The sequence below is a fragment of the Porites lutea genome, chromosome 6, assembly GCF_958299795.1.
Source record: "Porites lutea chromosome 6, jaPorLute2.1, whole genome shotgun sequence".
Taxonomy (NCBI): Eukaryota; Metazoa; Cnidaria; class Anthozoa; order Scleractinia; family Poritidae; genus Porites; species Porites lutea.
Genome location: NC_133206.1, coordinates 19,350,955 through 19,363,751, shown reverse-complemented (window position 1 = coordinate 19,363,751; position 12,797 = coordinate 19,350,955).

Genomic DNA, 12,797 nt, shown 5'->3' with positions numbered 1-12,797 from the left:
TAGTTTCATATCGCTTTCGGGTTACCCAATACTGTATCTTTAGGTGGTTGGCGTTCAATATCTGTTGATGCAAATCTTACCGATGGTGTTGTTTAGGAAGTAATATCCGCTCCCTCCAGGCTTTTCCTAGCCTAGCCATCCCATCCCTTGCTGTTGAAGACGATGCGTGGTTGATGCGTGTTCCTATGATAACACGCGCGTGGGTGGGTTAGTCGTGAGGTGTCTGGGCGGTGATTCCTAGAAAAGCATATGATAAACATTCATTTCTGCGAAATAATTGTACGGAAATTGTGGGAGTTACAATGTACGTGTTTCAGACAGTAACAAAACCTGAAGTAAACCGAAACACAATGCACAACTTCCTTTCAAAGGACAGCCATCATCTGTCAAGGAGAAATTTCAGTACAGATCCGGTTCCGATCCCCATATGATGTTAATAATGACCCTTTATATCAGATATAGATATCTATAGAAACAAATAACGAAACGGCAGCTACAGTCCTCCAACTGCGCCAGAAATCTTTATTTAGTAAGGCAGCAACAAACTTGAACTAAATCCTGGCTGATGAGATGCTTTTCTTTAAGAAAGCGTAAAGCAAATAAGCGCTGATTGACCTTTTTTTTAAATATGGACAATGTATATTTCAAGATAGTTCACTCATATACTCACCCAATAACCAAATCAATAAAACCTCCTTTTTTCGGAGGACTTTTTTGGTCGTTCTATCGCCAGGCAATTTTCTCTTCAGTATTTGAACTAAAAAGCAAGGCATTTGAGATTAGTATCTATTGAAAAATATTTCTCCGTATTTGATTGGCGCTTAACCAGCTAATGTTGACAAAATCTACAATACGTTCGCGATATCCAGTAAAATGTCATCAACAGCGGCCGGCTTTAGGATCTGTAAACCTGAAGAAGGCTGGTAAGGCCAGCCGAAATATTGTTATAACTGAAAAAAACAATACACGTTGTTCTGAATCAGCTTTGCAGTAGTTTGGACTTTTCGTTTTTGAAGAAGTCAGTGCCAGATCCAGATTTCGAGATTAGACGTGGGCCCGGTTTCCAAACATTTTTTTAAGCCCTTCGGGCCTCAGTTTGGGCCAAATATAAGGGGAGGGGGAGGGGCGGTCCCCGGGCTCCTCCCCTAGATCCGCCACTGAAAAGACACAGCAGCCGCGATGCTCTTGGGAAGAGGTTGCGTTAGCGATTCAGCTGGGGAAAATGACAAAAATTTTACACGTTTTGCGAAGAAAGAGCTGAACTAGTGCCGAAAAACAAAAAGCAAGAGCCATCAAAGCCTACTCGACGAATGACAAGTGCTATTTGAGGAATATCTGTAGACTAAACAGAGAAACGGCACAGTACCAGTATACGTTTTCCGTAAAATGCAGACTCATGACACATATACAAGAAGAATAAAATAGCACCACAAATAAAATAATTAGTAATTATTGGATGAGGGTGGGTTTGATATTAAAAAATAAATGCAGATCGAGGAGGGTGTTATTTCGGCCTCGCTGAATAAGAAACTCGGAGATCTGCCTAATTCTTAATGTCATTCAAAAGCCGAATCCAATATATTTTCTTAACTATTATAAAAATTTTATGAAAAATCATAACATGCTTACTTCAACCGATATAAAGGGATTTTAGTCCATCAGATATTCTTCAAATCAGTTATCATCCGTCGCGTGGTATTTTCGCTGTTCTAGCCATTTATTTAGGCCGTAGTTTGGCTAGTTCTTTTTTGCAAAATATGTCAAATTTGCCGCCATTTTCTCCAGTTCTACCAATACAGCTGAGCTACAGCGCCTTCTACCGTCGCTTTTTTGATTAATTAACCGTAAAAATGACTCATCTTTGAGCATATCGCCAAACATCTTCTTGATTTGGGCAACGATAACTTTCCGTTTAATGCTAAAATAAAAGGGATAGAAAGGGTTAGAAAGCAAGTGTAAAGACTGAAGCTTTTCAACTTGTGTTCCACGTAATTCGGCCCTTCCCACAAAATTCGTAAATCCTCCACTCGTTTTAAGTGCAAAAATCATCACAAACAATTAACTTAAGAAATAACAGGTAGCCCTGGTCGTTATTAGAGATCCTCCTCCAGTGCGATTCACACTCGTACAGTTTTGTAAGAACCTTTTTCATGACTCGTTAACCATAAGGCGCATCAACATTTTTAAAAATAAATGAGCTTTGACTTACGTTTACAGGACTAACAGCAAATTCATCGGCATCACTGACGACATCGTCGGTACCAACCACATCGTTATCGTCGATCAAAACTGCGGGAGCAAAGCCTTCTTCAAGTTCGGCGACTGCCTCAAGTATACAGATATCGTCGGTAGCAAGCACATCGTTATCGTCGACCGTAAAAGAAGAATCGTCAAGTTCTGCTCCTGCTATTACTTCAAAAACTTCGGGAGCGAGGTCCTCTTCAAGTTCTGCGACTCCCTTAAGAACGCACAAATCGTCGGTGGCAAGCACATCTTTATCGTTGACAGTAGAAGTAGGATCTTCAACTTCTGTTCCTGCCATTACGTCAAAAAGTGCGGGAGCAAGGCCCTCTTCAAGTTCTGCAACTGCCTCAAGTATACAGACATCGTCGGTAGCAACCACATCGTTATCGTCGACCGTAAAAGTAGGATCGTCAACTTCTCCTTCTGCCATTACGTCACAAACTGCGGGAGCAAAGCCCTCTTCAAGTTCTGCGACTGCCTCAAGTATACAGACATCGTCGGTAGCAAGAACATCTTTATCGTCGACCGTAAAAGAAGAATCGTCAAGTTCTACTCCTGCTATTACGTCACAAACTGCGGCACCAAGGCCCTCTTCAAGTTCTCCGACTTCATACACAATGAAGGCATCGACGGTAGCAACTACATCGTTATCGTCGACCGTAAAAGTCGAATCGTCAACTTCTCCTTCGGCCATTACGTCAGAAACTGCGGAAGCAAGGCCCTCTTCAAGTTCTGCAATTGCCTCAACAATACAGACATCGTCGATAGCAGCCACATCTTTATCGTCGACCGTTGAAGTTGGATCGTCAACTTCTGCTCCTGCCATTACGTCCAAAACTGCGGGAGCAAAGCCTTCTTCAAGTTCGGCGACTGCCTCAAGTATACAGATATCGTCGGTAGCAAGCACATCGTTATCGTCGACCGTAAAAGAAGAATCGTCAAGTTCTGCTCCTGCTATTACTTCAAAAACTTCGGGAGCGAGGTCCTCTTCAAGTTCTGCGACTCCCTTAAGAACGCACAAATCGTCGGTGGCAAGCACATCTTTATCGTTGACAGTAGAAGTAGGATCTTCAACTTCTGTTCCTGCCATTACGTCAAAAAGTGCGGGAGCAAGGCCCTCTTCAAGTTCTGCAACTGCCTCAAGTATACAGACATCGTCGGTAGCAACCACATCGTTATCGTCGACCGTAAAAGTAGGATCGTCAACTTCTCCTTCTGCCATTACGTCACAAACTGCGGGAGCAAAGCCCTCTTCAAGTTCTGCGACTGCCTCAAGTATACAGACATCGTCGGTAGCAAGAACATCTTTATCGTCGACCGTAAAAGAAGAATCGTCAAGTTCTACTCCTGCTATTACGTCACAAACTGCGGCACCAAGGCCCTCTTCAAGTTCTCCGACTTCATACACAATGAAGGCATCGACGGTAGCAACTACATCGTTATCGTCGACCGTAAAAGTCGAATCGTCAACTTCTCCTTCGGCCATTACGTCAGAAACTGCGGAAGCAAGGCCCTCTTCAAGTTCTCCAATTGCCTCAACAATACAGACATCGTCGATAGCAGCCACATCTTTATCGTCGACCGTTGAAGTTGGATCGTCAACTTCTGCTCCTGCCATTACGTCCAAAACTGCGGGAGCAAAGCCTTCTTCAAGTTCGGCGACTGCCTCAAGTATACAGATATCGTCGGTAGCAAGCACATCGTTATCGTCGACCGTAAAAGAAGAATCGTCAAGTTCTGCTCCTGCTTTTACTTCAAACACTTCGGGAGCGAGGTCCTCTTCAAGTTCTGCGACTCCCTTAAGAACGCACAAATCGTCGGTGGCAAGCACATCTTTATCGTTGACCGTAGAAGTAGGATCTTCAACTTCTGTTCCTGCCATTACGTCAAAAAGTGCGGGAGCAAGGCCCTCTTCAAGTTCTGCAACTGCCTCAAGTATACAGACATCGTCGGTAGCAACCACATCGTTATCGTCGACCGTAAAAGTAGGATCGTCAACTTCTCCTTCTGCCATTACGTCACAAACTGCGGGAGCAAGGCCCTCTTCAAGTTCTGCGACTGCCTCAAGTATACAGACATCGTCGGTAGCAAGCACATCTTTATCATCGACCGTAAAAGTAGAATCGTCAAGTTCTACTCCTGCTATTACGTCACAAACTGCGGCACCAAGGCCCTCTTCAAGTTCTCCGACTTCATACACAATGAAGGCATCGACGGTAGCAACTACATCGTTATCGTCGACCGTAAAAGTCGAATCGTCAACTTCTCCTTCGGCCATTACGTCAGAAACTGCGGAAGCAAGGCCCTCTTCAAGTTCTGCAATTGCCTCAACAATACAGACATCGTCGATAGCAGCCACATCTTTATCGTCGACCGTTGAAGTTGGATCGTCAACTTCTGCTCCTGCCATTACGTCCAAAACTGTGGGAGCCAAGCCTTCTTCAAGTTCGGCGACTGCCTCAAGTATACAGATATCGTCGGTAGCAAGCACATCGTTATCGTCGACCGTAAAAGTAGAATCGTCAAGTTCTGCTCCTGCTATTACTTCAAAAACTTCGGGAGCGAGGTCCTCTTCAAGTTCTGCGACTCCCTTAACAATGCACACATCGCCGGTGGCAAGCACATCTTTATCGTTGACAGTAGAAGTAGGATCGTCAAGTTCTGCTCCTGCCATTACGTCACAAACTGCAGGAGTAAAGACCTCTTCAAGTTCTGCGACTGCCTCAAGTATACAGATATCGTCGGTAGCAAGCACATCTTTATCGTCGACCGTAAAAGTAGAATCGTCCAGTTCTGCTCCTGCCATTACGTCACAATCTGCGGGAGCAAGGCCCTCTTTAAGTTCTGCAACTGCCTCAACAATACAGACATCGTCGGTGGTAAGCACATCTCTATCGTCGACAGTAAAAGAAGGATCGTCAAGTCCTGCTCCTGTCATTACGTCACAAACTGCGGGAGTAACAACCTCTTCAGGTTCTGCAACTGCCTCAAGTATCCAGACATCGTCGGCAGCAACAACATCTTTATCGACGACCCTAAGAGTAGAATCGTCAAGTTCTGCTCCTGCTATTACGTCACAAACTGCGGAAGCAAGGCCCTCTTTAAGTTCTGGGACTTCATACACAATGAAGACGTCGTCGGTAGCAACCACATCCTTATCGTCGACCGTAGAAGTAGGATCGTCAACTTCTGCTCCTGCCATTACGTCACAAGCTACAGGAGCAAGGCCCGCTTCAAGTTCTGCCACTGCCTCAACAATACAGACATCGTCGGTACTAACCACTACTTTATCGTCGACCGTAAAAGTAGAATCGTCAAGTTCTGCTCCTGCCATTACGTCACAAACTACAGGAGCAAGGCCCTCTTCAAGTTCTGCAACTCCCTCAACAATACAGACATCGTCGGTACCAAGCATATCTTTATCGTCGACCGTAGAAGTAGAATCGTCAAGTTCTGCTCCTCCTAATACGTCACAAACTGCGGAAGCAAGGCCCTCTTCAAGTTCTGCGACTTCATCCACAATGCAACCATCGTCGGTAGCAACCACATCTTTATCGTCGACCATAGAAGTAGGATCGTCAAGTTCTGCTCCTGTCCTTTCGTCACAAACTTCGGGAGCAAGGCCTTCTTCAAGTTCTGCGACTGCATCAACAATACAGACATCGTCGGTGGCAAGCACATCTTTATCGTCGACCGTAGAAGTAGGAACGTCAAGTTCTGCTCCTGCCATTACGTCAAAAACTGCGGGAGCAAGGCCCTCTTCAAGTTCTCCGACTTCATCCACAATGCAACCATCGTCGGTAGCAACCACATCTTTATCGTCGACCGTAGAAGTAGGATCGTCAACTTCTGTTCCTGCCATTACGTCAAAAAGTGCGGGAGCAAGGCCCTCTTCAAGTTCTGCAACTGCCTCAAGTATACAGACATCGTCGGTAGCAACCAAATCGTTATCGTCGACCGTAAAAGTAGGATCGTCAACTTCTCCTTCTGCCATTACGTCACAAACTGCGGGAGCAAAGCCCTCTTCAAGTTCTGCGACTTCATACACAACCAAGACGTCGTCAGTAGCTACTACATCGTTATCGTCGACCGTAGAAGTTGGATCGTCAAGTTTTGCTCCTGCCATTACGTCACAAACTGCTGGAGCAAGGCCCTCTTCAAGTTCTGCGACTGCCTTACCAATACAGTCATCGTCGGTAGCAAGCACATCTTTATCGTGGACCGTAGAAGTAGGATTGTCAAGTTCTGCTCCTGCCATTACGTCACAAACTGCTGGAGCAAGGCCCTCTTCAAGTTCTCCGACTTCATCCACAATGCAACCATCGTCGGTAGCAACCACATCTTTATCGTCGACCGTAGAAGTAGGATCGTCAGGTTCTGCTCCTGTCATTTCGTCACAAACTTCGGGAGCAAGGCCCTCTTCAAGTTCTGCGACTTCATACACAATAAAGACGTCGTCGGTAGCAACCACATCGTTATCGTCGACCGTAGAAGTTGGATCGTCAACTTCTGCTCCTGCCATTACGTCACAAACGGCGGGAGCAAGGCCCTCTTCAAGTTCTGCGACTGCTTCAACAATAGAGACATCGTCGGTAGCAAGCACATCTTTATCGTTGACCGTAGAAGTAGAATCGTCAAGTTCTGCTCCTGCTATTACGTCAAAAACTGCGGGAGCAAGGCCCTCTTCAAGTTCTCCGACTTCATCCACAATGCAACCATCGTCGGTAGCAAGCACATCTTTATCGTCGACCGTAGAAGTAGGATTGTCAAGTCCTGCTCCTGCCATTACGTCAAAAACTGCTGGAGCAAGGCCCTCTTCAAGTTCTGCGGCCGCCTCAACAATACAGACATCGTCGGTAGCAAGCACATCTTTATCGTCGACCGTAGAAGTAGGATCGTCAAGTTCTGCTCCTGCCATTACGTCACAATCTGCGGGAGCAAGGCCCTCTTCAAGTTCTGCAACTGGCTCAACAATACAGACATCGTCGGTAGCAAGCACATCTTTATCGTCGACCGTAGAAGTAGAATCGTCAAGTTCTTCTGCTGCTATTACGTCACAAACTGCGGTAGCAAGGCTCTCTTCAAGTTCTGCGACTTCATACACAATAAAGACGTCGTCGGTAGCAACCACATCGTTATCGTCGACCGTAGAAGTTGGATCGTCAACTTCTGCTCCTGCCATTACGTCACAAACGGCGGGAGCAAGGCCCTCTTCAAGTTCTGCAACTGCTTCAACAATACGTGCCATTACGTCACAAACTGCAGGAGTAAAGACCTCTTCAAGTTCTGCGACTGCCTCAAGTATACAGATATCGTCGGTAGCAAGCACATCTTTATCGTTGACCGTAGAAGTAGAATCGTCAAGTTCTGCTCCTGCTATTACGTCAAAAACTGCGGGAGCAAGGCCCTCTTCAAGTTCTCTGACTTCATCCACAATGCAACCATCGTCGGTAGCAAGCACATCTTTATCGTCGACCGTAGAAGTAGGATCGTCAAGTTCTGCTCCTGTCATTTCGTCACAAACTTCGGCAGCAAGGCCCTCTTCAAGTTCTGCGACTGCCTTATCAATACAAACATCGTCTGTATCAAGCACATCTTTATCGTCGACCGCAGAAGAAGGATCGTCAAGTTCTGCTCCTGCCATTACGTCACAAACTGCAGAAGCAAGGCCCTCTTTAAGTTCTGCGACTGCCTCAAGTTTGCAGACATCGTCGGTAGCAAGCACATCTTTACCGTCGACTGTAAACGTAGAATCGTCAAGTTCTGCTCATGCTATTACGTCAGAAACTGCGGTAGCAAGGCCCTCTTTAAGTTCTGGGACTTTATACACAATGAACACATCGTCGGTAGCAACCACACCTTTATCGTCGACCGTAGAAGTAGGATCATCAACTTCTGCTCCTGCCATTACGTCAAAAACTGCGGGAGCAAGGCCCTCTTCAAGTTCTGCAACTGCCTTAACAATACAGACATCGTCGGTATCAAGCACATTTTTATCGTCGACCATAGAAGTAGAATCGTCAAGTTCTGCTCCTGCTATTACGTCACAAACTACGATTGCAAGGCCCTCTTCAAGTACTGCGACTTCATACACAATGCAGCCATCGTCGGTAGCAAGCACATCTTTATCGTCGACCGTAGAAGTAGGATCGTCAAGTTCTGCTCCTGCTATTACGTCACAAACTGCAGGAGCAAAGCCCTCTTCAAGTTCTTCGACTACCTCAACTATACAGACATCGTCGGTAGCAGGCACATCTTTATCGTCAACCGTAGAAGTAGGATCGTCAAGTTCTGCTCCTGCCATTACGTCACAATCTGCAGTAGCAAGGCCTTCTTCAAGTTCTTCGACTGCAAACACAAAGCAGACATCGTCGTTAGCGAGCAGATCTTTATTGTCGGCTGTAAAAATAGGATCGTCAAGTTCTGCTTTTGCTATTACGTCGCAAAGTGCGGTACAAAGGCTTTCTTCAAGTTCGGCGACTTCATACATAATGCAGACATCGTCGTTAGCACCCACATCTTTATCGTCGATTGTAGAAGTAGGATCGTCAAGTTCTGCTCCTGCCATTAAGTCACAAACTGCCGAAGCAAGGCCCTCTTTAAGTTCTGCGACTTCATACACAATGCAGACATCGTCGGCAGCAAGCACATCTTTATTGTCGACCGCAGAAGTTGGATCGTCAACTTCTGCTCCTGCTATTACGTCACAAACTGCGGTGGCAAGGCCCTCTTCAAGTTCGGCGACTTCATACTCAATGCAGACATCGCCGGTAGCAAGCACATCATTATCGTCGACCGTAGAAGTAGAATCGCCAAGTTCTGTTTTTCTTATTACGTCTCAGACTGCGCTTGTTAACCTCTCTTCAAGTTTTGCGTCCGCATACTCCAAGCTAACAACGTCAGAAGCAGCCCCATTTAAAACTGTATCATCACCGACTATTGCTGGAGTCTATTCACTCACTTCAACACAAGCTTCGGGGATCCCAAGTCATTCCTTTGGAATATCTTTGTCGTCGATTTCGGAAGTACGATCAGCAACGTCTTCGATATCTACCACGTTTCTATCTGTTTTATTGACAAGCCCATCCCCAACCCCTTCAGAAAGTTCCGGAGATGCTATTTCGTCGAGAGCTAGTTCATCTACGATACTCGAAACATTCAGCAGAGTTTCTTCGTCTTCAAGTATGACAGTGGGTTCACCTTCATTCGTGACGTCAACCAGCTCTTATATATCTGTCACATTTTCAACAATTACAATTGCAACACCAAAACCAGAAATTTTGAAAACATTCCGCGTAACAATGACAATAACAAACAGAGAGTATAACATAGCTCTCGAAGACAAAAAAAGTACGAAATTTAAAGGCTTAGCCGAGGAAATCCAGAATGAAGTTTACAAGGTACTCGGAGGGCTTGAAGGTTTCGTGAACTCGACGGTGGAGAAATTTAGTGAAACTAACAGCGTTCGGTGTCAGCTAAGTGTTATTTTTAACTCGTCAAATATTGATGAAGGAACGATAAGCGAGAGGCTTGGGGATAAACTTGGAGACCTGGAAATAGTGAATGTGCAAGTCGTGGACAAGTTCACAACTACCACACCTACAGAGAAGGCAACCACTAAGAAGCCCATAGAAGAAGGTTATGTTTTCCAAGTCAAAATGAAAATATCCAACCAGGACTACACTGATGAACTTAGCAATTCGTCCAGCGCTAAATTCAAGGAACTGTCTAAGGACCTAACCTCCATCCTTACCAACGTCTTCAAAAACAAAGTTAGAGGTTTTAGTCACGTAGTAATCGTTGAATTCCGAAAGGGAAGTATTATATGTATTTTTCAAGTCATCGTTACGAAAGAATCTGAAGTGACAGCTGACGACATACAAGAAACATTATCAGACGCAAGAGACACAGGGAAGTACACTTTTACGGATATTACAGTGAAAGAAATGACGATGAAACAGACTGGACGGAGACTAAAATGGCCAGATTGGGCGATTATTGTGACCAGCCTTTGCGGAGTGATGCTGTTATTCATCATCGTCACTATTTTCCTGGTATGATAGCTAGCTAAGTCAGTAGTAACCTGTGTATGTTGAAGGGTAAATCACATTGAGTGTTCAGAGCGGAGAGGGAATTAATTACCCACAGAGTGATCACTAAGGGTTGCGCGTGAGGAGATTAAGAAAAAAAAGGCAGTTAATGACAAAGTCTTATCGCAATTAAAACCACTTTAGCTGTACCTGTTTGTTTTGGAACTATCTCTTTAGGGGTAAAATCCGGCTTGTGCCACACCAAGATTTATCTCATTCAGGGCTGATTCAGATGAGTCTCTCATCCCAACCAAGATAATAAAACTCGTGGTAATTATTTCTTGTAGTTTATACAAATGCCTCACTAAAAATATAATGTCTCTTTTTTCTCAGATTTGTAGGAGAAACAAGTATCACAATGTACAGCTAAACGCATATATTAATGGCGGAGCAGACGAGATTGCTTTACAGGAAGTTCGTGAGAGAAAAACTACAATATATCAACAAGCAAAAGAGGCATCGGATAGATACCAATTACCTCAGCCAACCGAGAAAACCTAGATTATCAAGGTTAGCCTGAACAGGTTGTTAACGATATTTGGTGCCTGCTGAAAACGTTAAAGGAAAGTTCTACTAAGGGAATGAAAATTAACACAGGTTGCGATTGGGGTGTTTTAAAACTGTTTAGCCAACCAGTTTTTTCAATGTTTTACTAAGGGAATGAATATTAACACAGGTTGCGATTGGGGTGTTTTAAAACTGTTTAGCCAACCAGTTTTTTCAATGTTCATCTCTGTTGCTTAAAAATCTCAATATAACGCAACGTATTCATTTTTATTACATAGACACGAGTGTTTTACTGGAAAATATACCACTCGTAAAATTCATAAAAACTACATCCGGGACCCGAGTGGTTTATTTTCCATAATCTCACACGTGGGTTTATCGATGACTTAATTTCGGCAATTTCCCTCCATCATTTTATCAATGTCTTTTTGTCTATATAATAAAAAGAACATTACACAGCGGCTTGAAGATATGAATTTTATTTTCTCGTGGCAAAAACAATATTTTACCCACTCGCTGCGCTCGTTCGTAAAATATTGTTTTGCCACTCGAAAATAAAATTCATATCTTCGCGCCACCGTGTAATATATCTACTAGGAGTTTGGCATAGACAAGCACAGTCGAAGCTCTCCACAACAGCCACCTTCGGGACAGAAGAAAGTGGGCGTTGTGGAGAAGTGGCCGTTATGGCGAGGTAGGGGTGTAATACGACAAATTTTTCTTTAAAAAGTACAACACGTTTATTGTGCTAAGTTCATGGTTGCTATATCCCATAATGGTAATCCAATCATATATAACATTTAGAGATAAAATTCACACAAAAAAAAACATGAACAATGTTTTGAGTCAAAATGTTAACGTGACAAAAAAGGGTTCTCAACATTCACTATAAGTACCATAGACAATTCATGCTCACTGCTGCAGTGAGCAAAAATGGAACACAATCAAAAATACGATCGACTGCATGCCGCGTATAATAATCAACGAACCGTACGGGTCAAATTTCATGACCATTCTTGACTTTTTCATCAGTCGGCGATGAAAAAACAGGCCGTTGTCGAGAGGTCACTAGGCAGTTGGGGACGCGCTTTAGTGACCGTTGCCGTTGTAGAGAGGTTTAAATAAGAGCTAATGTATGGACTGTCCGCCGGGACAAAAAAAAGTGGCCGTTAGTGGAAATTTGACTGTAACTTCTGCGCTGAGGCGAAGTTGCATAGTGTGTACCGGCGAGTACTAGAAAACCTACGCAAAATGGGCAAGACTATTTACGTTAAAGGAGTCTGACGGTCGTTCTTTTTATCCTTTGAACTTAGATGGTGAGAGGAGATTTATGAGTGAGATGTGTACCAAGACGGCAAGTAAAGGCAAATTCAAGACTTTCGAACGGAAAAATGACAAGAAAGGAGCCGCACACTTTAATAGGGAGGATAAAAAGTAGCTTATTTATGATGATAAATGAGAAAACCAGGTTTATGGGGAAGACAAAACATTAAGATAACATTAGGCAACAGATTAAGTAATGACAACGCAACGCTAACTGAGAACGGAAAAAACTTAACACAACTTCTGGTGTTCAATTTCCCGCTCTGCCATTGATCAGTTCGGTTCTTAGAATTGCTGAAGCTGAAGTAACGTTGTTGTTGCTAAATCTACGTATTAACCCTTCAAGCTCCAGTATCTCCACACAAATTCTTCAGACTGAATTCCATACATTTCCTTAAGAATTAGTTGAGAGAATTTGTTTACAGATTAAAGTATTTGACAGTTGGCATGAAGCATTTGCAGCTCAAATGCATAATAAAAAGAGAGCGTAGCAAACTGAGCAGCAGGACTGAAGAAAACTGCATGCATAAAACCCAGGAGAAAGTTGGATGCACTTGTAGCAGAGATGCATTATACAGAGTAGGCACTATTTGCGCTGGACTGCGAAACACCTATTCAAATTTAGTGGCATTT